Source organism: Phyllobates terribilis, unplaced genomic scaffold (assembly GCF_046119375.1).
Source record: "Phyllobates terribilis strain yellow unplaced genomic scaffold, ASM4611937v1 Scaffold_279__1_contigs__length_2497574, whole genome shotgun sequence".
In the NCBI taxonomy this organism is placed as follows: domain Eukaryota; kingdom Metazoa; phylum Chordata; class Amphibia; order Anura; family Dendrobatidae; genus Phyllobates; species Phyllobates terribilis.
This window is the reverse complement of record NW_027363039.1, coordinates 1,319,144-1,344,917: the sequence shown is the minus strand read 5'-3', so window position 1 is coordinate 1,344,917 and position 25,774 is coordinate 1,319,144. Positions and strand designations below refer to the sequence as shown.

Here is a 25,774-nt window from a genome sequence, read left to right as displayed (position 1 = left end):
ATAGAGTCGTTACACACAGAGGGATCTATTATATAGAGTCATTACACACAGAGGGATCTATTATATAGAGTCATTACACACAGAGGGATCTATTCTATAGAGTCATTACACACAGAGGGATCTATTACATAGAGTCATTACACACAGAGCGATCTATTATATAGAATCATTACACACAGAGGGATCTATTATATAGAGTCATTACACACAGAGGGATCTATTATATAGAGTCATTACACACAGAGGGATCTATTATATAGAGTCATTACACACAGAGGGATCTATTATATAGAGTCATTACACACAGAGGGATCTATTATATAGAGTCATTACACACAGAGGGATCTATTATATAGAGTCGTTACACACAGAGGGATCTATTATATAGAGTCATTACACACAGAGGGATCTATTATATAGAGTCATTACACACAGAGGGATCTATTATATAGAGTCATTACACACAGAGGGATCCATTATGTAGAGTCATTACACACAGAGCGATCTATTATATAGAGTCATTACTCACAGAGGGATCTATTATATAGAGTCATTACACACAGAGTGAGATATTCCACGTGTTTTTCTGTTCATGTTGATGATTATGGCTTACAGCCAGCATGAGTGCATCATGTTGTATGTCATATGGGTTATTTTAACCCCTTAGTGACGGAGCCAATTATGTCCTTCATGACCAAGCCAAATTTTACAATTCTGACCAGTGTCACTTTATGAGGTAATAACTCTGGAACGCTTCAACCGATGACGGTGATTCTGCGATTTATTTTTTCTTGACATCTTGTACTTCATGATAGTGGTAAAATTTCTTCTATATGACTTGTGTTTATTTGTGAAAAAAACGGAAATTTTTACAATTTTGCAATTTTCAAACTTTGAATTCTTATGCCCTTAAATCAGAGAGTTATGTCACAAAAAACAGTTAATAAATAACATTTCCCACATGTTTACTTTTTATCAGCGCAATTTTTGAAACTAAATATTTTTTTGCCTTTTGTCTTATCAATTCATTTGTTATATTGCCTGAAGAAGGGGCCCCTGCGCTCTGAAAGCTTGCATACATATATTTTTTTCTGGTTAGCCAATAAAGGTATCATTCCTACTTTCCATACTTTTGTCATTTTTGGGCATAAAAATATTTACATCAACTTTTTTTCACAAAATGTTTACTTCAGACCCAAATTATTTTATTTTCACCAGGGTAGCGGGAGAAAGCGGACCACAAAATTTGTTATGCAATTTCTCCTGAGTATGCCGATACCCCATATGTGAGGTAAAACTACTGTTTGGGTGGACGGCAGGGCTCGGAAGGGAAGGAGCGCCATTTGACTTTTTGAATGCAAAAAATGTCTGGAATCGAGAGCGGATGCCATGTTTGGTTTGGAGAGCCCCTGATGTGACTAAACAGTGGAAATACCCCACAAGTGACACCAATTTTTTTATTTTCACAAGGGTAACAGGAAAAAATGGAACCCAAAATTAGTTGTGCAATTGCTCCTGAGTACAGACATACCCTATATGTTGGGGAAAACTATTGTTTTGGTGCACGGCAGGGCTTGGAAAGGAAGGAGTGACGTTTGGAACACAAACTTTGATGGAATGGTCTGCGGGTGTCCTGTCGCGTTTGGAGAGCTCCTGATATGCCTAAACAGTGGAAAACTCTGACAAGTTACCCCATTTTGGAAACTAGACCCCTCAAGGATTTTATCCAGGGGTATAGTGAGAATTTTGAACCCACAGGTACTGCACAGAATTTAACATTAGGTCGTCATATTGAAACTTTTCATTTTTTCACAAAAATGTAGTTTTAGCCCCAAATTTGTAATTGCAATGAATAATAGAAGAAAACGGACCCCCATAATTTGTTATGCAGTTTCTCCAGAATGCGATGATACCCCATATGTTGTCAGAAATTACTGTTAGGCCACACGTTTGGGCTGTGAAGGAAGGAGCGCTATTTGGATTTGGAGCACAAATTTCGGTAGAATAGTTTGCAGGTGACCTTTGCGGAGCCCCAAAGATGCCACAACAGCAGAAAAACCCCAAAAGTTACCCCATTTTAGAAATTATACATCTCAATGAATTCATCTACGTCTGCAATGACTATTATGTAACATCCATCCTCGCCAGGCTTTATTCTGGAGAATTCCAAATATGCCAGTTTAGTGCCCATATATTGTGCCGCCATACAGTGTAGTGCCCCCATATATTGTAGCGCCCTCATGCATTTCTCCTGGTGACACACACCCTTTAAATTAAGTGCTCTCCCCGCTACAATAATGCCAAACATGTGGCTGCTTACTGTGGTTTAGTCACAGTGGGGCTCAGAGGGAGGGGGGCATTTGGATTTGGAAGCGCAGAGTTCTCTGGATTTTATTTGAGGGGGTGGGAGCTGTCGCTTTTCCAGAGTCTTTATTCTTCCAGTAATGTGGGACCCCCTATAGTTGCAGTGACAGATGACGGACCTGAGAGGGGGCTGGTTTTGTGTGGGATAAATTAGGGGTTTTATTGGTAACATTTTGGAGTACATAATTTTTGATTGCTTCCAGAATAAGACTGGATCGCCAGGCTACGCTGAGCACTTAGGTCAGAGTTTCCATGTAAATCCCACAAAAAATGCAATTCAGACGAAACCCCCGACGGAACCACCCACCATAATGAGGCAGATGGAGACACTTTGGAGTCAGTTTGCGTCTGCTCCGGTGGTCTCCATTTTTTTAGGCGCACAAAGATCTGTGGTCGTCCACACTTGTGCGCTAAAAAAAAGCCTAAAATGATGGGACGCCGTCAGGAACACAGACCAGTCTAAAGGGACTGCATTGGCCTCATAAGTGATTGACTCCATCTGGGATTTTTGTCTGAATTCCGGTTTTGGTGAATTTACACGGAAACCCGACGTAAGCGCTCTCAGCAGAGAGCGCAGGATAAAGGTGAGGCAGAATGAACATATACACTGTGTGCTGAATTATAAGGCAAGTTGTATTTTAGAGGATTATTTTTATTATTGATCAACAACTATGTTCTCAATCAACCCAAAAGACTCATAAATATCCAAGCTTAATATTTTTGGAAGTTGGAGTGGGGTTTTCTTAGATTTGGCTATCTTAGGAGGATATCTGTTTGTGCTGGTAACTATTACTGTGCAGAATTATTAGGCAACTTAATAAAAACCAAATATAATCCTATCTCACTTGTTTATTTTCACCATTTAAACCAATATCCGTGCACAAAATTTAGAAATAAACATTTCTGACATGCAAAAACAAAAAAACAAAAAAAATAGTGATCAGTATAGCCACCTTTCTTTATGATGACACTCAACAGCCTTCCATCCATAGATTCTGTCAGTTGCTTGATCTGTTTTCGATCAACATTACGTGCAGCAGCCACCACAGCCTCCCAGACACTGCTCCCAGAGGTGTACTGTTTTCCCTCCCTGTAGATCTCACATTTTATGATGGACCACAGGTTCTCTATGGCGTTCAAATCAGGTGAACAAGGGGGCCATGTCATTATTTTTTCTTCTTTCAGACCTTTACTGGCCAGTCACGCTGTGGAATAGTTGGATGCATGTGATGGAGCATTGTCCTGCATGAAAATCATGTTTTTCTTTAACGATACCGACTTCTTCCTGTAGCACTACTTGAAGAAGTTGTCTTCCAGAAACTGGCAGTAGGTCTGGGAGTTGAGCTTCACTCCATCCTCAACCCGAAAAGGTCCCACAAGTTCATCTTTGATGATACCAGCCCATACCAGTACCCCACCTCCACCTTGCTGGCATCTGAGTCGGAGTGGAGCTCTCTGCCCTTTACTGATCCAGCCTCTGGCCCATCCGTCTGGCCCATCAAGAGTCACTCTCATTTCATCAGTCCATAAAACCTTTGAAAAATCAGTCTTAAGATATTTCTTGGCCCATTCTTGACGTTTTATCTTATGTTTGAACAAGAAAGGTGGTGGTTTTTCAGCCTTCCTTACCTTGGCCATGTCCCTGAGTATCGCACACCTTGTGCTATTTGATACTCCAGTAACGTTGCAGCTCTGAAATATGGCAAAACTGATGGCGAATGGCATCTTGGCAGCTTCACGCTTGATTTTCCTCAATTCATGGGCAGTTATTTTGCGCCTTTTTTGGCCAACACTCTTCTTGCGACCCTGTTGGCTATTTGCCATGAAATGCTTGATTGTTCGGTGATCACGCTTCAAAAGTTTGGACATTTCAAGACTGCTGCTTCCCTCTGCAAGACATCTCACAATTTTGGACTTTTCAGAGCCCATCAAATCTCTCTTCCGACCCATTTTGCCAAAGGAAAGGAAGTTGCCTAATAATTAAGCCCACCTTATATAGGGTGTTGATGTCATTAGTCAACACCCCTCCTCATTACAGAGATGCACATCACCAGATTTACTTAATTGGCAGTTGGCTCTCAAGACTATGCAGCTTGGAGTAGGACGACATGTATAAAAAGTATCATGTGATCAAAATACTCATTTGCCTAATAATTCTGCACGCGGTGTAGACAGCAGTACAAGAATAGTTCTTATTTTTATCTTTGCGCGGTTCACTGTGCGGTAAGTGATAAGGCGGATTTATTCTTCGGGTCGGTGTGATTACATTGATACCAGATTTATATGGGTTTTAGGTTTTTTTGTGATCACAGTAAAAATGCTTTTTTTTTTTTTTTTTTAAATAAAAAGTATTTTTTTTTGTCGCCATATTCTGAGAGCTGTAACTTTTTTATTTTTTAGTGAACATCGCTGTATGATGGCTTATTTTTTGTGGGATTGGTTGCAGATTTTTTTGGTACTATTTTGGGGCACATAGTAATTTTTGATCACTTTTTATTCAGATTTTTCAGACACAGAATGAACAAAAACCAGCAATTCAGTTATTGTTTTTATTTTTTGCACCGTTCGCCATGCGGTAAAAGTGATAAGACCGATTTGTTCGTCGGGTCGGTACGATTACAGCGATACCAGATGATTTATTTATTTTTTTATGCTGTTATTTTTACAGACTAAAAACAGCAGGATTTTACAAAAAAGAATTTGATTTTGCATCACTATATTCTGAGAGCTGTAGCTTTTTTATTTTTTTGCCGAATGAGCAATATTATGACTTGTATTTTGCCGGATGGTTTGGCGTTTTTATTTACATCATTTTTGTTTTTACATGTGACTTTTTTATTCCTTTTTATTCAGTATGATGAAAAAGCGTCATTTTTGCCATGTTGTTTTTATTTTATTTTTTACGCCAGATGGAATAAATAACGTGACAGATTTATAGCGCGGGTCGTTCCGGACGCAACGATACCAATTATGTGTGCGATTTTTCATTTCACTTTTTCATAGCCCTGCTATGTGTAACACAGGGAATCAGACAATCGCAGCTTCATGTCTCCTATGGAAACTATTGAAGCAAGTAAAAAGTAGAAAAAAATGTTTTAACCCCTTTAAAGCCCAAGACGTATTAATACGCGTCTGCGCCCTGGGCTTTAAGAGCCTGACCCATATTAATACGTCATTGCGATCGCGCGCGCACACAGGCTGTGCGGGCGCGATCGCCGCCGGGTGTCAGCTGATTGTCACAGCTGACACCAGGCACTATGTGCAGGGAGTGGTCCCGCACCGCTCCCAGCACAATAACCCCCGTAATGCTGTGATCGAAGTCGATCACAGCATTGCGGTGGCAAGGGGAGGTGATCGCAATACTCACCTCCTCTTCCGGCCTCCAGCGCTGTCTTCCGCGGCTTCCCGGATGTTGCCATGACGACCCGATGTCGTCATGACAACATCCGGGTCACCAGACAGCAGGAAGATGTTTTGGTCATGCGCAGTGCATGACCAAACTATCTTCTCCCTGTGCAGCGCCGACAGCCTGCATAGCACAGGGATGGTGCTCCATTACTGTGCTATGCAGGCGATCAGAATAAAAAAAAGTGAAAGTTCCAGAGTAGCACAAAGTATAAAAATAAAAGTGTCAAAGTGAAAAAAAAAAAAATTGTACAAATATATATAAAAAAAAAGAATCCACCAAAAATAAAAATATAATGTACCCATAATAATAATAATAATTTTTATTTATATAGCGCCAACATATTCCGCAGCGCTTTACATATAAGCGGGGACATGTACAAACAATAAATTCAATACAAGGTAAGACAGTTTAACAGTTACATTAGGAGCGAGGGTCCGGCCGCTCGCACGCTTACAATCTACAAGGGAATGGGGGGACACAGTAGGTGGAGAGTGCTTGTTATATCAGGTCTGACAATTATAATAAATAGGGATTTTCATATAAAGCTGCATGATCCGGTCATCAGCCTGTATGTTCAAGTGCAATACTCAATTACCGAGTGCAGTTATCGTGTGCATGGAGGGTGTAGAGACAGATTAACAGTGGGGGGCGGATTCTGAATAGTAATTAGGAGGGAACAGGGGAAAGTTAGTTTACTGGGTATTTGAGGTGGTCGGCTTGTTTAAAGAGATGGGTTTTTAAAGCGCGCTTGAAGACATCGGGGCTAGGAATCAGTCGGATCGTCTGGGGTAGAGCATTCCAGAGAACTGGCGCAGCACGAGAGAAGTCTTGGAGACGGAGGTGCGAGGTTCGGATTATGGGGGATGTTAGGTCATTTGTAGAACGGAGGGCACATGTAGGGCGATAGACAGAGATGAAAGAGGAGATATAAGGCGGTGCAGAACTGTGGAGAGCTTTGTGGGTGAGAGCAATGAGTTTATATTGGACCCTGTAGCGGATGGGTAACCAGTGTAATGACTGGCACAAGGTGGAGGCATCGGTGAAGCGGCTGGTCAGAAATACGACCATGGCTGCCGCATTCAGGACAGATTGGAGAGGGGAAATTTTGGTAAGAGGGAGACCGATCAGGAGAGAGTTGCAGTAGTCCAGACGAGGGTGAATAAGAGCGACAGTAAGAGTTTTAGCAGTTTCAAAAGTGAGAAAAGGTCGGATTCTGGAGATGTTTTTAAGATGGCGGTGACAAGAGCGAGCGAGTGAGTGATCGGATATAGGGAGTAAAGGAAAGGTTAGTGTCGAATATGACCCCAAGGCAGCGGCCGTGCTGCTTGGGAATTATGGTTGAACCCTCCAAGGTAATTTCGATGTTAGGTAGAGTTAGGTTAGAAGAGGGGGGAAACACAAGAAGTTCAGTTTTGAAGAGATTCAGTTTAAGATAGAGGGAGGACATGATGTTAGAGACAGCAGACAAACAATCCTTGGTATTTTGTATTAGGGTAGGGGTGATGTCAGGTGAAGAGGTGTATAGTTGGGTGTCGTCAGCATAGAGATGATACTGGAACCCAAATCTGCTGATTGTTTGTCCAGTAGGGGCAGTGTATAGAGAGAAGAGGAGGGGGCCTAGAACTGAGCCCTGCGGAACTCCGATAGTAAGGGGATGAGGAGGGGAAGAGGAGCCGGCAAAAGATACAGTGAAGGAGCGGTCAGAGAGGTAGGAGGAGAACCAGGAGAGAACGGTTTCCTTGAAGCCTATAGAGCGGAGCATAGTGAGGAGGAGCTGGTGATCCAGTGTCAAATGCTGCAGAGAGATCCAGGAGAATCAGCAGGGAGCAGTGACCTTTGGATTTAGCTGTTAGTAGATCATTAGAGACTTTAGGGAGGGCAGTTTCAGTGGAGTGTATTGAGCGGAAACCAGATTGTAGAGGGTCGAGGAGAGAGTTATCTGAGAGATAGCGGATTAGACGGCAGTGGACCAAGCGTTCCAGGAGTTTAGAGATGAAAGGAAGATTAGAGACAGGTCTGTAGTTAGCAGTGCAGTTCTGGTCCAGGGATGGCTTTTTAAGTAAAGGGGTTATGATGGCATGTTTAAATGAGGAGGCAAAGATACCTGAAGAAAGAGAGAGGTTAAATATTTTAGTCAGGTGAGTGGTGACCACCGGTGAGAGGGACTGCAGGAGATGTGAAGGAATGGGGTCACTGTTGCAGGTTGTAGGCCGAGAAGAAATGAGTGTTAGAACCTTGCTCTTAGGTCTTTTTTCCTTTGCTGGTCAAATGACCTTGTTGGCCTATTTAATCCTGCTCCGCCCTTCTGGCTTTGCTGGACTTCATTGTATAACTACTTTCTAGCTAGCCTGTGCTCTGTATCTAACTCTGTTAGTTTGCTTGGTCTACGGACCTCTATGTTCTATATATTTTGTTTGTTCGTCTGTCTGCTACTATTTCTGTTAGGAGGTGTCCCTTATTCCTCCCAGTCCTTAGTACTTGTAGGGATTCCCTCCCCACATCTATAGGTCTCCGTACAGACTAGCTTAGGACTTTAGCAGGTCTGATCGCAGGATCAGGTCCCCTGTTACATCGTAGGGATTAAGCTGAGTTCTATCGTAGGGACAGATCTCCTCTCTTTCCTTAGCTCTGGTAGCAGAACATAACAGTAAGTCCAGCCAGCAAATTCTCTAAGGAAAGATTTTTCTGTTCCATCATGGTGTCGGTTCAGGATTTGGTTCATCGCCTGCAGGGACTCTCTCTGGAGGTGGCCGAGCTCCGTCAGCACGTGAGTAACTGTCCTGGAGCACATTTCTTGGAGCCTAAGGTATGTTTGCCGGATTTATTTTTTGGTGAACACCGAGAATTTTTTTCATTTAAAAATGCTTGCTTATTGTATTTTCGTTTGAGACCTAAGTCCTCTGGGGATGAATCCCAGCGCGTAGGGTTCATAATGTCACTTTTGCGCAAAGAGCCTCAGGAGTGGGCCTTTTCTTTGCAACCTAGTGATTCATGCTTCAGATCAGTGGATAGTTTTTTTTCTGCTTTGGGACTATTATATGATGATCCTGACCGTGTCGCATCAGCTGAGACTGAGTTGAGACGTTTAAAACAAGGATCAGGTAATGTGGAAAAATATTGTACTCATTTCCGTCGTTGGTCGACTCAAACAGGGTGGAACGATTCTGCTCTGAAAAGTCTATTTCTTGCTGGGCTCAGTGAAAGGGTTAAAGACCTGCTAATTGCTTATCCTACACCTGAAGATTTGCAACAGGCTATGCAATTAGCTATACGGGTGGATAGAAGACTGCGTGCTAGGGTTAATGAGAGCAAATCCTCTGCTATGTCAGTTTCTGGTTATGAGAATGTGTGTGCTAACAGTGGTGAACCGATGGAGATTGGATCAGTGGCACCTCGCTCTCAAGAAAAACATCGTCGATTTTCTGAAGGCTTGTGTTTCTATTGCGGAAAATCTGGTCATTTGATTAAAGGCTGTGAGCTTCGTATGAAGAAAGAAAAAAAAATGGTCAGTCACGCCCGTATTGCCTGTTTAAATTCCAAGGGTATATTTTTAGCTGCTTCCACGATTGCTCAGAAAAAATTAATGGAATTTCGGGTGTTTGTTGATTGCGGGTCTACACTGAATGTAATTGATGGGGGATTCGTGGAAAGACTCAATTTAAAACCTGAACCTTTATCATCCCCCATTGCTGTGGTTTCTGTGGATGGTTCCCCTTTGAAGAATATTACTCTCAAGGTCTGTGAATTTCCTCTCACTATTAATGGTGTTCACCATGAGAAATTGGATTTGGTAGTGTTGAATAACTTGCCTTCTCCAGTAATATTGGGATTGCCCTGGTTAAAATTTCACAATCCTGTACTGGATTGGTCTACCAGTGAAATTAAATCCTGGAGCCATAAATGTTATGACAAGTGTTGTAATGGGCGTATTGCAGCTTTGGATAGGGGAGAATTGCCTGTTCCTATTCAGGATTTTTGGAGAGTTTTTTCTGAGAAAGAATCGCAGGTTTTGCCTCCCCATAGAGACTATGATTGTTCTATTGAATTTGTCCCTGGAGCGACTCTTCCTAAAAGTCGTTTATTTAACCTTACTATTCCTGAGTGGAAGGCTTTGGAGGAATACATACAGACAAGTTTGGCCGCCGGTCACATTAGGCCCTCTAAGTCTCCTGTGGCGGTTGGATTTTTTTTTGTAAAAAAAAAAGGACGGCGGTTTACGTCCTTGTCTGGATTTTCGTGAGATTAACAAAATTACGGTACGCAATCCTTACCCACTGCCATTGATTCCTGATCTGTTTAACCAGTTATTGGGGGCCAAGTGGTTCTCTAAAATTGACCTTAAGGGGGCATACAATCTGTTGCGCATGAAGGAGGGTGATGAATGGAAGACTGCTTTTAACACTCCTGTGGGTCATTTTGAGAATCTGGTTATGCCTTTTGGTCTTACTAATGCTCCTGCATTTTTTCAGAATCTGATTAATGACATCCTTAGACCTTTGATCGGTAAAAATGTGGTTGTGTATTTGGATGACATTTTGATTTATTCGCCAGATCTGGAGTCTCATTGGCGGAGCGTGCGTGAGGTATTACAGTTATTAATGGACAATTCGCTTTTTGCTAAGCTGGAGAAATGTGAGTTCACTGTACAGAGAATTAGTTTTTTGGGCTACATTATCTCCAGCAAAGGTTTTGAGATGGATCCGGTTAAGGTTCAGGCTGTGCAGGAATGGCCTAGGCCTATTGGTTTGAAATCGATACAGAGGTTTTTGGGTTTCGCCAATTACTATAGAAAATTCATAAAAAATTTTTCTAGTATTGTCAAACCTCTGACCGATCTCACCAGGAAAGGTGCTGATGCGGTTCAGTGGTCTTCTGAGGCCATTGAAGCTTTTGTGTATCTCAAGGAGAGGTTCACCTCTGCTCCCATCCTTATGCAGCCTGATGTTACTAGGCCGTTTTTGGTTGAGGTTGATGCTTCCTCTGTGGGGGTTGGCGCAGTATTGTCTCAGGATAACGGGGATGGATTACATCCCTGTGCCTTTTTTTTCAAAAAAATTTTCGGAGACTGAACTGAATTACGATATTGGTAATCGGGAATTATTGGCTATTAAACTCGCATTTGAACACTGGCGCCACTTCTTGGAAGGTGCGGAATTTCCCGTTCAGGTTCTTACGGATCATAAAAATCTGATATATCTTGATGCTGCCAAGCGCCTGAATGCCCGTCAGGCTAGGTGGGCACTGTTTTTCTCGCGGTTTAATTTCTCCGTTACTTACATCCCTGGTACTAAGAATGTTAAGGCGGATGCCTTGTCTCGCAGTTTTTCTCCCATAGTCGGTGCTGAGAAAGAGGAGAACATTTTACAAGAAGGTGTTGTGATAGCTGCTTTGGACTCCGTTTTGGAAAATGAGATTCTTAAAGCACAGGAGAATGCCCCTTCTAACACTCCTCATGGGAGGTTGTTTGTGCCTGGGACCTTTAGGAGAGATTTGTTCGTTGAGTGTCACGAATCTCGGTTGGCAGGTCATCCCGGAATCTCTGAGACCAAGAGACTGGTGGGTCGCAGTTTTTGGTGGCCTGGATGGCAGAAGGAAGTCATTAAGTGGGTGCGTCAATGTACTATATGTGCTAGATCTAAGTCCTCACATACTCCTGCTGCGGGGTTGCTTTGTCCTTTGGAGGTTCCCAGTGCTCCTTGGACACATTTGGCTATGGACTTTATAACTGACCTTCCCCCCTCTGAGGGTTTTACTGTCATCTGGGTGGTCGTGGACCGTTTTAGCAAGATGTGTCACTTGGTTCCTTTCGTCAAACTGCCCTGCGCTAAAACTCTCGCTAAGGCCTTTGTCAAGGAAATTGTCAGACTTCATGGCGTTCCTACTGACATGGTTTCTGATAGGGGTCCTCAGTTCGTGGCTCGTTTTTGGCGTGCCTTTTGTGATAGGTTGGGAATTCATTTGTCGTTCTCGTCCGGATATCATCCTGAATCTAATGGCCAGACAGAAAGGAAAAACCAGGATGTTGAGCAGTTCTTGCGTTGTTTTGTGGCAGACAATCAAGAGGGGTGGTCTGAGTTTCTGCCACTTGCTGAATTTGCTCTGAGCAATCATACATCTTCTTCTGCTGGTTGTTCGCCTTTTTTTTGTTGTTCTGGGAGACATCCGTCGTTTGGGTCGTTCTCCAAGTTGGGATCTGCCGTGCCTGAGGAGGAGAATTTTTCCGGTGATTTGGAGAGAGTTTGGACGGATGTGCGTGGTAATCTTCGGGAGGCCAACAGAAAATCTAAAGACTACTTTGATAGGAAACGACAGGAGGTTTTGTTCGCCGTTGGTGACATGGTTTGGTTGTCCTCTAGGAATCTGCGGTTGAGGATTCCTTCAAAGAAATTGGGTCCCAAGTTTGTAGGGCCCTTTAAGGTGCTTCAGGTTGTCAACCAATCTGCTGTTAGGTTGGAGGTTCCTACCTCCTGGAGAATTAATCCGGTATTTCATGTCTCTCTGTTGAAAAAAGCTGTTGTATCGGATTGTGACGCCTCTGCCTCTGTTCCTCCGGTGGTGGAGGACGGGGAATATGAAATTTCTCGCATCCTTAACTCTAGACGGTATAGAGGTAGTTTGCAGTATCTTGTGGCCTGGAAAGGTTTCGGTCCCGAGGATAACTCTTGGGTGAGGTCGGATGATGTTTCCGCGTCCAGACTTATCAGAGCGTTTCACAGGAGATTTCCTGATAAGCCAGGTCCTAGGGGATCCGGAGGATCCTCTTAGAAGGGGGGGTACTGTTAGAACCTTGCTCTTAGGTCTTTTTTCCTTTGCTGGTCACATGACCTTGTTGGCCTATTTAATCCTGCTCCGCCCTTCTGGCTTTGCTGGACTTCATTGTATATCTACTTTCTAGCTGGCCTGTGCTCTGTGTCTTGCTCTGTTAGTTTGCTTGGTCTACTGACCTCTATGTTCTATATATTTTGTTTGTTCGTCTGTCTGCTACTATTTCTGTTAGGAGGTGTCCCATATTCCTCCCAGTCCTTAGTACTTGTAGGGATTCCCTCCCCACATCTATAGGTCTCCGTACAGACTAGCTTAGGACTTTAGCAGGTCTGATCGCAGGATCAGGTCCCCTGTTACATCATAGGGATTAAGCTGAGTTCTATCGTAGGGACAGATCTCCTCTCTTTCCTTAGCTCTGGTAGCAGAACATAACAATGAGAAGCTGGGTAACTTCTTCTTCTGTAACAGGCTCAAAGATGGCAAATGAGCTTGAAGTGCGGCAGGGAAGGGGATCCAGGCACTGAGGAGATTGGGCTGAGATGTCCTGATGGATGTAGTTGATTTTTTCTAAGAAATAAGTGGCCAGATCCTCACCGCTGAGGTTGGTGGTGGGGGCCTGTGCTTTAGGTTTCAGGAGGGAGTTTAAGGTTTCAAAAAGTCGTTTTGGATTGTTGGACATTGAAGTGATGAGGGTGGTGAAGTAGGATTGTTTGGCCAGATGAAGGGCAGAGTTATAGGTTTTGAGCATGAATTTATAGTGGATGAAGTCCTCTGCTAAAAAAGATTTTCTCCACTGATGCTTAGCACACCTTGAGCAACGTTGAAGAAAATGTGTTTGCATTGTGTGCCAGGGCTGCCGTTGTCTGTGTCGGATCTTTCGGCGAGTAGAAGGTGCTGCTTCATCTAGGGCGCTCTTCAGTGTATTATTGTAGTGTGACCATGCCAAGTCTGGACAGGAGAGGGAGGAGATGGGGGCTGAAGATGTGTGGAGATTGTCCATAAGCTGCTGGGTATTAATGGTACCAGTATTCCTATAAGTGTGGTAAGTGGGGGTTTCCCGGGTGAGGAGACAGTTCTTGACAGAGAAGGAAAGAAGGTTGTGGTCCGAGAGCGGGAGAGGGGCGTTGGTAAAGTCATCCAGAAAGCAGAGACTGGAAAAAAACAGGTCCAGACTATTCCAGTCTTCATGGGTAGGAGAATTAGTAAATTGTGAGAGACGGAATGAAGGGGTTAGAGAAAGTAGCTGAGAGGCAGATTGGGAGAGGGGATCATCGATGGGGATGTTAAAGTCGCCCATGATTAGGGTGGGGATGTCACAGGATAGAAAGTGAGGAAGCCAGGTGGCGAAGTGATCCAAGAACTGGCGGGAGGAGCCTGGAGGGCGATACACAACCACCACTCACAGGGAGAAGGGTTTGAAGAGTCTGACGGTGTGGACTTCAAAGGAAGGAAACATAAGTGAGGGAACCGGGGGGATGACCTGGAAAGCACATTGTGAGGAAAGGAGCAAACCAACACCTCCATCCTGTCTGTTGCCAGGTCTGGCGGTATGTGAAAATTTCAGCCCACCAAACGAGAGAGCAGCAGCAGCAGTTATTTACCCATCAATAAATATTATAATGAAAAAAAAACAGAACAATAAAAGTACACACATTTGGTATCGCCGCATCCGGAACGACCTGACCTATAAAACTGACCCACTAGTTAACCCCTTTAGTGAACACGTTAAAAAAAAAAAAAAAAAACGAAGCAAAAAACAATGCTTTATCATCATACAGCCAAACAAAAAATTATCAATTTTACCACACGCGGAACAGCATAAAAAACTGTAAAAAAAAAAAGAAATAAAAAAAAATTCCATAATTGCTGGTTTTTGTTTATTCTGCCTCCCAAAAATTGGAATAGAAAGCGATCAAAAAATGTCACGTGCCTGAAAATGGCACCAATAAAAACATCAGCTCATCCCGCAAAAAACAAGCCGTCACATGACTGTCGGCCAAAATATGGAAAAATTATAGCTCTCAAACTATGGCGATGCAAAAACTAGATTTTACAAAAAAAGCGTCTTTTAGTGTGTGACAACTGTCAATCCTAAAAACCCGATATGAATCTGGTATCTCTGTAATCGCACCGTCCCGAAGAATAAAGTCGTCTAATCACTTATACCGCATGAGGAACGTCGTAAAATATAAACTCTTGGGTTAAGTTTAAGGTTGTGCTAGGGTTAAGGTTGGGGTTGGGCTAGGGTTAGGGTAGGGTTGGGCTAGGGTTAGGGTTGGGGTTGGGCTAGGGTTAGAGTTAGGGTAGGGTTGGGGTTAGGGTTGGGCTGGGGTTAGGGTTGGGATTTTTTTCAAAAGTAAAAAAAAAGATGACGATATGGCGACTAGTGTTGAGCGCAAGTGCTCGCTACTTGAGTTAGCATTGGGTGCTCGGGTATGCACTAAGTATCGCGGGTGCTCGAGTGACATGCTTGAGTCTCCGCCCCATATGCTTCGTGGCCAAAAAAACCTCGCAGGGATTGCCTGCCATGCATGAGCAATCCCCGCATTTTTTTTTGGGGTGTCTAATAACTGTGAAACATGCGGGCGGGGACTCGAGCATGTCACTCGAGCACCCACGATACATGGTGCATACCTGAGTACCCGATGCAAACTCAAGTAGCGAGCACTTGCGCTCAAGACTAATGACAACTTATTCAATAAACTTATTCAATATGATGACCTAATGTTATCAAATTCTATGTCATACCTCTGGGTTCAAAATGTTCACTATACCTCTTGATAAAATCCTTGAGGGGTCTAGTTTCCAAAATGGGGTCACTTGTGGGGGGGTTTCCACTATTTAGGCACATCAGGGGCTCTCCAAACGCGACATGGCGTCCGCTCTCGATTCCAGCCAATTTTGAATTCAAAAAGTCACACAGTTCTCCTTCCCTTCTGAACTCTGCCGTGCTCCCAAACACTGTATTTTCCCCACATATGGGATATTGGTTTACTCAGGAGAAATTGCACAAAAGTTTTTGGGGTCCATTTTCTCCTCTTACCCTTGTGAAAATAAAAAAAATTTGGGCTGAAACATAATTTTTGTGGAAAAAGTTTGATTTTTTTATTTCCACGGCTCCATGTTATAAACTTCTGTGAAGCACTTGGGGGTTCAGGGTGCTCACCACACATCTAGATAAGTTCCCTGAGGGGTCTAGTTTCCAAAATGGTGTCACTTGTGGGGGGTTTCCACTGTTTAGGTACATCAGGGGCACATCCGCTAATTATTCAAGCAAATTTTACAATCAAAAAGTAAAATGGCTCTCCTTCCCTTCCGAACCTTGCCGTGCTTCAAAAAAATGGTTTTCCCCCACATATGGGGTATTGGCATGCTCAGGAGAAATTGCACAACAAACTGTTGGGTGCAATTTTTCCTGTTACCCTTATGAAAATGCAAAATTGGGGGCTGAAAAACATTTTTGTGGGAAAAATGTGAAAATTTTATTTTTACGGCTCAATGTTATAAACTTCTGTGAAGCACCTGGGGGTTCAAGGTGCTCTCCACATATCTAGATTAGTTCCCTGAGGGGTCTAGTTTCCAAAATGGTGTCACTTGTGGGGGGTTTCCACTGTTTAGGCACATCAGAGGCTCTCTAAACGCAACATGGCGTCCGCTAATTATTCAAGCAAATTTTACATTCAAAAAGTCAAATGGCGCTCCTTCCCTTCCGAGCCCTGCCGTGTGCCCAAACAGTGTTTTTTCCCTACATATGGGGTATCTGCGTGCTCAGGGGAAATTGCACAACAAGTTTTGGGGTCCATTTTTTCCTGTTACCCCTGCGACAGGGGGGTAAAGTAACATTTTTGTGAAAAAAGTTAAATGTTCATTTTTTTCTTCCACATTCCAAAAATTCCTGTGAAGCACCTGAAGGGTTAATAAACTTCTTGAATGTGGTTTTGAGCACCTTGAGGAGTGCAGTTTTTAGAATGGTGTCACTTTTGGGTATTTTCTGTCATAAAGACCCCTCAAAGTCACTTCAAATGTGATGTGGTCCCTAAAAAAATGGTTTTGTAAATTTTGTTGGAAAAATTAGAAATCACTGGTCAACTTTTAACCCTTATAGCTCCCTAACAAAAAAAAATTTTGGTTCCAAAATTGTGCTGATGTAAAGTAGACATGTGGGAAATGTTATTTATTAACTCTTTTGTGTGACATATCTCTCTGATTTCAGGGCTTAAAAATTCAAATTTTGAAAATTGTAACATTTTCAAAATTTTTGCCAAATTTCAGTTTTTTTCACAAATAAACGCAAGTGATATCGAATAAATTTTACCACAATCATGAAGTACAATATGTCACGAAAAAACAATCTCAGAATCAGCGGGATCCGTTGAAGCGTTCCAGAGTAATTACCTCATAAAGTGACAGTGGTCAGAATTGAAAAAATTGGCCGGGTCATTAACGTGCAAACCACCTTGGGTTGTAAAGGGGTTAAAAATATGAAAGTATAAATCACCCGCCTTTTGCCCCATTCAAAATAAAACAATAAAAAAAAAATCAAACATGCACATATTTGGTATCGCTGCGTTCAGAATCGCCCGATCTATCGGTATAAAAAAAGAATTTATCAGATCGGTAAACGGCGTATCGAAAAAAAAATTCTAAACGCCAGAATTACTTTTTTTGGTCGCGGCAACATTGCAATAAAATGCAATAACGGGCGATCAAAAGATCATATCTAAACCAAAATGGTATCAATAAAAACGTCAGCTTGGTGGGCAAAAAATAAGCTCCCACCCGACCCCAGATCCTGAAAAATGGAGACGCTATGGATCTCGGAAAATGGCGCCTTTTTTTTTTTCTATAACAAACTTTGGATATTTTTTTCACCACTCATATAAAAAAGAACCTATACAAGTTTGGTGTCTATGAACTCATAATGACTTGAAGAATCATAATGGCAGGTCAGTTTTAGCATTCAGTGAATGTGGTAAAAAAAAATAAAAAAAAACAACTGTGGTATTGCATTCTTTTTTTGCAATTTCACCGCACTTGGAATTTTTTTTCCGTTTTCCAGTACACGATATGGTAAAACCAATGGTGGCGTTCAAAAGTTCAACTCGTCCCGCAAAAAACAAGCCCTCACATGGCCATATTGACCAAAAAATAAAAAAGCTATGGGAACAAGGGGAGCAAAAAACGAAAACGCAAAAAATGGAAAAGGGCTGCAGCATGAAAGGGTTATCATAGAATGGTAGAGTTGGAGGGGACCTCCTGGGTCATCTGGTCCAACCCCCTGCTCAAAGCAGGATTCACTAAATCATCTCAGACAGATGTCTGTCCAGCCTCTGTTTGAAGACGTCCATTGAAGGGGAACTCACCACCTCTCGTGGCCGCCTGTTCCACTCATTGATCACCCTAACTGTCAAAAAGTTTTTTCTAATATCTAATCTGTGTCTCCTCCCATTCAGTTTCATCCCATTGCTTCTAGTCTTTCCTTGTGCAAATGAGAATAAAGATGATCCTTCTACAATGTGACAGCCCTTGAGATATTTGTAGACAGCTATTACGTCTCCTCTCAGTCTTCTTTTTTGCAAGCTAAACATTCCCAAATCCTGTAACCGTTCCTCATAGGACATGGTTTGCAGACCGGTCACCATTCTGGTCGCTCTTCTCTGAACTTGCTCCAGTTTGTCGATGTCTTTTTTAAAATGTGGTGCCCAAAACTGGACGCAGTATTCCAGATGAGGTCTGACCAAAGAGGAGTAAAGTCCGATAATGACTTCACGTGATCTAGACTGTATGCTTCTGTTAATACATCCCAGAATTGTATTTGCCTTTTTTGCTGCTGCATCACACTGTTGACTCATGTGCAGTCTATGATCTATTAGTATACCTAAGTCTTTTTCACATGTACTGTTGCTTAGCTCTATTCCTCCCATTCTGTATATGCTTTTTTCATTTTTATTGCCCAGATGTAGTACTTTGCATTTTTCCCTGTTAACAACCATTGTTAGTTACTGCCCACTGCTCCAGTTTATTTAGGTCTTTTTGAATCCTCTCTCTCTCTAGGTTAAGCTAGGTTGTCTCCAATTCTTTAGTGTGTGTCTCCTGATGAGTTGCCCTAATCGGAGCGACAGGACCGAGACAGTGTATTTTAATCTAGAGTAGATTTAGGGGTAGTTTGTGGTTTTGTTTTTTGTTGTCTCTTGTCAATTCTCTGTCACTCTAGGAATTGAGACACATGAGTGCGTCATGTTATATGTCATAGGGGTTATTTAAAAAAAAAAGTTTGAATAAAAGTTATGTTTTAGCATCCATTTCAGTGAGTCTAATCTATCTTTCGTCCTAATAGGCAATCCTTGTGAAAATAACGGTTTATCACTAAATTGTAAAAAAGAAGATATCAGGAAGCACTCTAATGAAGAAAACTTCATTACCTTTCATGGACCTCCTGGACTTCACAGCACTTCACTTTCTTATAATCCTCCAGAACATGAGGAACCCTCTCCTGAGCAATCTCACATTGTTACCATAATTCCAGGTGACACAGATACAAGATTTCAGTGTGACAAGCAATTTACTAGAAGTTTAGATTTTTTAACACAAAGAAAGCACAAAGGAGAAAAGCCATACCCCTGTTCAGAATGTGGGAAATGCTTTACATATAAAGGGAGTCTTATTATACATCAGCAAATTCACACAGGAGAGAAGCCGTATTCATGTTCAGATTGTGGGAAATGCTTTACAAAAAAATCTGAATTTGTTATACATCAGAGAATTCACACAGGAGAAAAGCCGTATTCATGTTCATTCTGCGAGAAATGCTTTACAGCTAAATCAGGTCTTTTGAAACATGAAAGAAGTCACACAGGAGAGAAGCCGTATCCATGTTCAGAATGTGGTAAATCTTTTATATATAAATCACTCCTTGCTACACATGAGAGAATTCATACAGGCGAAAAGCCATTTTCATGCTCAGAATGTGGCAAATCTTTTATATATAAATCAGTCCTTGCTACACATGAGAGAATTCATACAGGAGAAAAGCCATTTTCATGTTCAGAATGTGGGAAATGTTTTAGAGATAAATCAAATCTTGTTGAACATCAAAGAATTCACAGAGGAGAAAAGCCATATTCATGTTCAGAATGTGGGAAGTCCTTCACAAATAAAGGGAATCTTAATACACATCAGAGAATTCACACAGGACAGAAGCCATATTCATGTTCAGAATGTGGGAAGTCCTTCACAGAGAAAGGGAATCTTATTACACATCAGAGAATTCACACAGGAGAGAAGCCATATTCATGTTCAGAATGTGGGAAATCTTTTATACATAAATCACACCTTGCAAAACATGAGACAAGTCATACAGGAAAGAAACTGTAATTGTGTTCTATAAATTTTAACAAACATTACTCAGCATAAAAGAGTACACCCCCTTTGATAAGTAAGATTTAAATTAATATCTCACTGAACACAAGAACAATTTCTAACATTTTGCCAACACTGAGTTTCATAGAACATTTTTTTTAATCAAAACATGAAAGTAATAATATAACTCTCATTACAAAATCTTCAGTTTAACTCAAATTAGTTAATGCAAAAATGAGTACACCCCACATCAAAAGCTACTACATCTAGTGTTTTGTATGGCCTCAATGATTTTTAAGGACAGCACCAAGTCTTCTAGGCCTCGAATGAACAAGTTAGTAACATAATGCATCATCTATCTATCTTCCCTTCTTCAAGATCGAGCTCTCTTAGAGTCTGGATGCTGGATGGATTGATGACAACTTGTCTCTTCAGAATTCCCCATAGGTGTTTGGTTGGGTTCAGATCAGGAGACACTTGGCCACTGAATCACTGTCACCCTGTTCTTCAGAAATGCAACAGTTGCCTTAGATGTGTGTTTTGGATCATTGTCATGTTGGAAAATGCAGGTGTAGCAAGGGCATGGAGTGATGGCAGCATCTTCTTTTTCACTATAGAGCAGAACATCTGTGAATTCATGATGTCATCAATGACCTGTAGCTCCTCATGCAGCCGCACATAAGGACACGGCCACCACCAGGTTACCCTGTAGACACCATTTCTCATTGTATTCCTCACCTTTGCAATGCCATACAGTCCCGAGTATAAAGTCCCAGGAGTCTTCATATGTTTCCGCATGTGTCCTGGCAGATTGTAGGGCGGCTTTTTTGTGTGTGGGATTTAGGAGAGGCTTTCTATGTGGACAACACCCATGTCTGCCATTCCTCTATAGAAAACATTGTCTGCTTTCAGCTCATCTCTCAATGCTTGGTGAGATCCATGGGAAGAGCTCGGAGGGAAAATCACAGTTAGGAAAGAATGGACGGGATTTAGAAAGTTACTGATAATCCAGCACCTGTTTTCCAGTGTGAATAATTTTTTTTATTGAAACATCCAAATTAAAATCATAGAAACATTAAAAAACAGAACATCCTGGAATAGTAGCAAAAAATCTACGCGTTTTGAACCAGCATTTGTGTTCGGTCCTTATTAATGTCATAATAAATAACCAGTAACCGGCTTCTTATACACATCATAGGGTCTAATGCACAGCGGAGACCCCCAGACCCAAATGGACATGTGCAAGTATGTCTACATTACCCCTATGGATGATCATATGTCCACAACAAAAAGCATCCGTGCAATAGAAGAATGAAGTGTCTGCATCTATAATGTGTATATTATGTATAATTACTATAAAAGAGGAAAAAACACAATTCAGTAAATGGATACAAGGTCTGAACGAAGCTTCATATCACTGGGGAATCTGGGGTCCAATTCCAGAATCCACAAGGCTTCTCGGGGGTGTACTTTTTATACCAATCTCCCCCCTTAGCTGGTCTGGTGACATATTCAATACCCACAACTGTAAAGTGATTAATCCCTATTGTGTTGTATGAGATGTTGTGATGCTGCAGATGTATTACGTGTTGTGGGGCCAAGAACGTCCCTAACGTGTCCCCCAATGCGGTGACGTAAGGGTCTGACCGTGCCCCCCACATATTGCAGCAGACAAGCTTCACATTGTATGGTGTCAATGACGTGTGGAGCTACAACTAATGAGATGTCGGATATTATAGGGTTTATTATGGTTAGTAGATGCAGACATTTTTGCTTTGTGCACAGACTTGCACAAACCACATTTATTTCTCCCACATTCAATGAAACCTTTGGTGTTTGTCCTCCACGTGTCAGTTGTCTTTCTTGTTGCTGGATCCTTGTCGGTGTATAACATAGGTAAATGTTTTCTGGTAATATTCACTATATTATAGGAATCTTCTCTGCAGCCAGTATTGAATGTATCTCTAGACTGATGGATGTTTCCTTCTTTGTGGGTTTTCGGTAATGTATGAAATATTGGACATTGTGGGTGATTTTCCTTTAATCGTTCTATTTGTTTGGCATTAAGTACAGCCGATACCAAACCCTCCTCCAAAAGACAATGCAAGGGGGTATTGAAAGAATTAGTAGGATTGTTATAATAATTGTAATAAAGTCTTTTCTTATTTTGATATTCATTAATATCTTAACTTTTAAAAGTCATTTATATCTCTTACATTTAGAATGATATTTAGTTGAAATAAGACTACTGTATGGTAACCTTTGTGGTTTCTGTTGAATTCTTTTGAAGCCAGGAACTGTATCCTTCTCATCTAGGTGTAAATTTATCGCAGGCCTGTGCCACTGAAAAATACACTCACATGTTAATTGGGTTGGTAGCACCTTTTGGGCTAGCATCTGCCTGTTAGCCACTTCTCCTGTGTGTGCTAATTTGCATAGAAGCCACTGGCCAAAATGTCAGCTCTTCTCCTTTGACAGTTGGTATGGAGGAGGGAAGAGAGAAATCCTTAATATTTTCTTGATATTTTTATGACTTACCTATACTGTATATTGTGCCTGTGTCCCCTGAAGTTACAGATTAGATGCCGCAGACAGTTGAGGTGACAGATGGACAGGGGCTCGTCCTTTCCTATTTGAGCAGGGTTTATTTAGTAGGAAAGGACGAAGAAAAAAGAGCTGACACTTCCAAGAAAATTAAAAATGTGGTGCATTTGTTTAAAAAGTTATATGCATGGCTCCATATTGCAACGCTGACGCTTTTCCAGCGTAACAAACACTCTATCTATCTATCTATCTATCTATCTATCTATCTATCTATCTATCCTCATCAGATAGATAGATGGCTAGAAGGATAGAAGGCTAGGTAAATGGATCGATAGAAGGATAGATGGAAAGATACATAGATAGGATAGATTGAAGGATAAAAGGATAGGTTAATAGATGGGTAGAAGACTATATACATAGATGATGGATAGACAGACTATAAACCCATCTATATTTAGTGCACAGTATAAGGATCGGGGCATAATAATGGGACTTGGTGGAGGTGGGGTGGATTTTACCATGTCTGACAGTATCCAGAGTGATAAAGTTGCAGGGGTCAGAACACAACCGAGTTGATATGGAAGGAGGGGAGACTGTGGCAGTACTGAATAAGTCAATGCAGTGCTCTGCCTGTGCTCCCTGCCTGACACATGACAGTACAGTCATGGCCAAAAGTATTGAGAATGAGACAAATAGTAATTTTTACAAAGTTTACTGCTTCATTTTTTGTAATGGCAATTTGCATATACTCCTGAATGTCAAAGAGTGATCAGCTTAACAGCAATTACTGTACTTGCAAAGTCAATATTTGCCCAGTAAATGAACTTTAACCCCCAAAACACATTTCAACATCATTGCAGTCCTGCCTTAAAAGGAGCAGCTAACATCGTTTTAGTGATTGATCCATTAACACAGGTGTGGGTGTTGATGAGGACAGGGCTGGCGATCAATCAGTCATGATTAAGTAAGAATGACATCACTGGACACTTTAAAAGGAGGCTGGTTCTTGGTATCATTGTTTCTCTTCAGTTAACCATGGTTATCTCTAAAGAAACATGTGCAGCCATCATTGCACTGCACAAAAATGGCCTAACAGGGAAGAGTATCGCAGTTACAAAGATTGCACCTCAGTCAACAATCTATCGCATCATCAAGAACTTCAAGGAGAGAGCTTCCATTGTTGTCAAAAAGGCTCCAGGGCGCCCAAGAAAGACCAGCAAGCTCCAGGACCGTATCTTAAAACTGTTTCAGCTGCGGGATCGGACTACCAGCAGTGCCGAGCTTGCTCAGGAATGGCAGCAGGCTGGTGTGAGTGCTTCTGCACGCACTGTGAGGCGGAGACTCTTTGAGCAAGGGCTGGTTTCAAGGAGGGCAGCAAAGAAGCCACTTCTCTCCAGAAAAAACATCAGGGACCGACTGATATTCTGTAAAAGGTACAGGGAGTGGACTGCTGAGGACTGGGGCAAAGTCATTTTCTCTGATAAATCCCCTTTTCGATTGTTTGGGACATCTGGAAAACAGCTTATTCGGAGAAGAAGAGGTGAGCGCTACCACCAGTCTTGTCTCATGCCAACTGTAAAGCATCCTGAAACCATTCATGTGTGGGGTTGCTTTTCAGCCAAGGGAATCGGCTCACTCACAGTCTTGCCTAAAAACACAGCCATGAATAAAGAATGGTACCAGAATGTCCTCCAAGAGCAACTTTTCCCAACCGTCCAAGAGCAGTTTGGCACCCAACAATGCCTTTTCCAGCATGATGGAGCACCTTGCCATAAAGCAAAGGTGATAACTAAATGGCTCATGGAACAAAACATAGAGATTTTGGGTCCATGGCCTGGAAACTACCCAGATCTTAATCCCATTGAGAACTTGTGGTCAATCATCAAGAGACGGGTGGACAAAAAAAAACCAACAAATTCTGGCAAAATGCAAGCATTGATTATGCAAGAATGGACTGCTATCAGTCAGGATTTGGTCCAAAAGTTGATTGAGAGCATGCCAGGGAGAATTACAGAGGTCTTGAAGAAGAAGGGGCAACACTGCAAATATTGACTTGCTGCATTAACTCATTCTAACTGTCAATATAACCTATTGATACTCATAATATGATTGCAATTATATTTCTGTATGTGATATAAACATCAGACAAACACTAATAAAAACCAGAGGCCAGCAGATCATGTGAAAATATAATTTTGGTGTCATTCTCAAAACTTTTGGCCATGACTGTACACATTATGGACTGTCATGGCTGCACTGCAAAGGATCGCAGCATGTATTAGCATTACTATCTGCTGCAAGCAGCAGTAAATCTATGTATCAGGGGGCTGGTAACTACTATAAGCAGACCTCACCCCCTTATCTGTGACGTAACGTCCCAGACTGGAGGGGGAGCACCAAGAAGCAGCCAGTCCACCATCACTCGGGATCGCAGGCAGCGTGAGGATGGGAAACAGCACTACAGATGCTATCTTTACGGCTTATGAAGGCATGGCCGTTAGAATATTTTTTTATTTCCCAGGTGTACCCCTTTAACGCTAGTCAGCATACTAAGAAGTGACTGGAACACCATGTACTTGCCAGGAGGCAATGAGACTATAAATAAAGGTATAAGTAGGGTAGCAAGGGTAAAGCGCTTTTACTTTCAGTTGCCATTATATGCATCTTGTGTGAGTGAAAATGGGTGTGGCTAACAAAATGGGTGTGGCCCCCAAATAGGCATGTTTCAAAATTGGACGTGGTTTCCAAACACAAATAGGGAACCTGTTGTTAAAAAATTGAATCCCACTCCTGGGTACATGATGCCAATTGTGCGGGCGCAGGAGCTGTGCCTGCATGCATGCCGCTATGCATTCTGCTTAAGTAATAGCTTAGCTCTGGCTGTTTAACTCTCTAATAGCAATTCGAAGAAAAGGGAGGGGGCTCCCTCTTCTACCCGATCGGCACCCCCGCAAGATGATCACTGGAGTCCAGTGGTTGCCATGACAGCAGAAGGTAAAATAATGACCTCTGGGTATACCAGCTACAATGGCCTGTTAGACCATGCTAGGAGCATGGATGGTCTAAAAGGTGTTCTGTCAGTGTTCTGCGTCACACTGACAGGTATAATGCATTGCAATGCTGGTGCATTATACCAGCGATCAGAGTAAGAGAAGTTCGTACCATAGAGGTAAAAAAAAAAAAAAGTTTAAAAAGATTGTTTTTGTTCTTTATTTTGTAATTATTTTTGTCTTTACATAAATGTACGTCCTTATTGGTATAATGTTTTTTTTCATTGTAAAAATAAACTAAAAAGTGCACATATTTGATATCGCCATGTTCGGAACAATCCTA

General features: G+C 41.9%; 1 pseudogene; it reads left to right on the top strand.

Moving 5' to 3' along the window:
- LOC141220287 (uncharacterized) overlaps window positions 1–25,444 on the top strand; it is a 96,042-nt pseudogene extending 70,598 nt beyond the window's left edge.
- The last annotated feature ends 330 nt before the right edge of the window (window positions 25,445–25,774 follow it).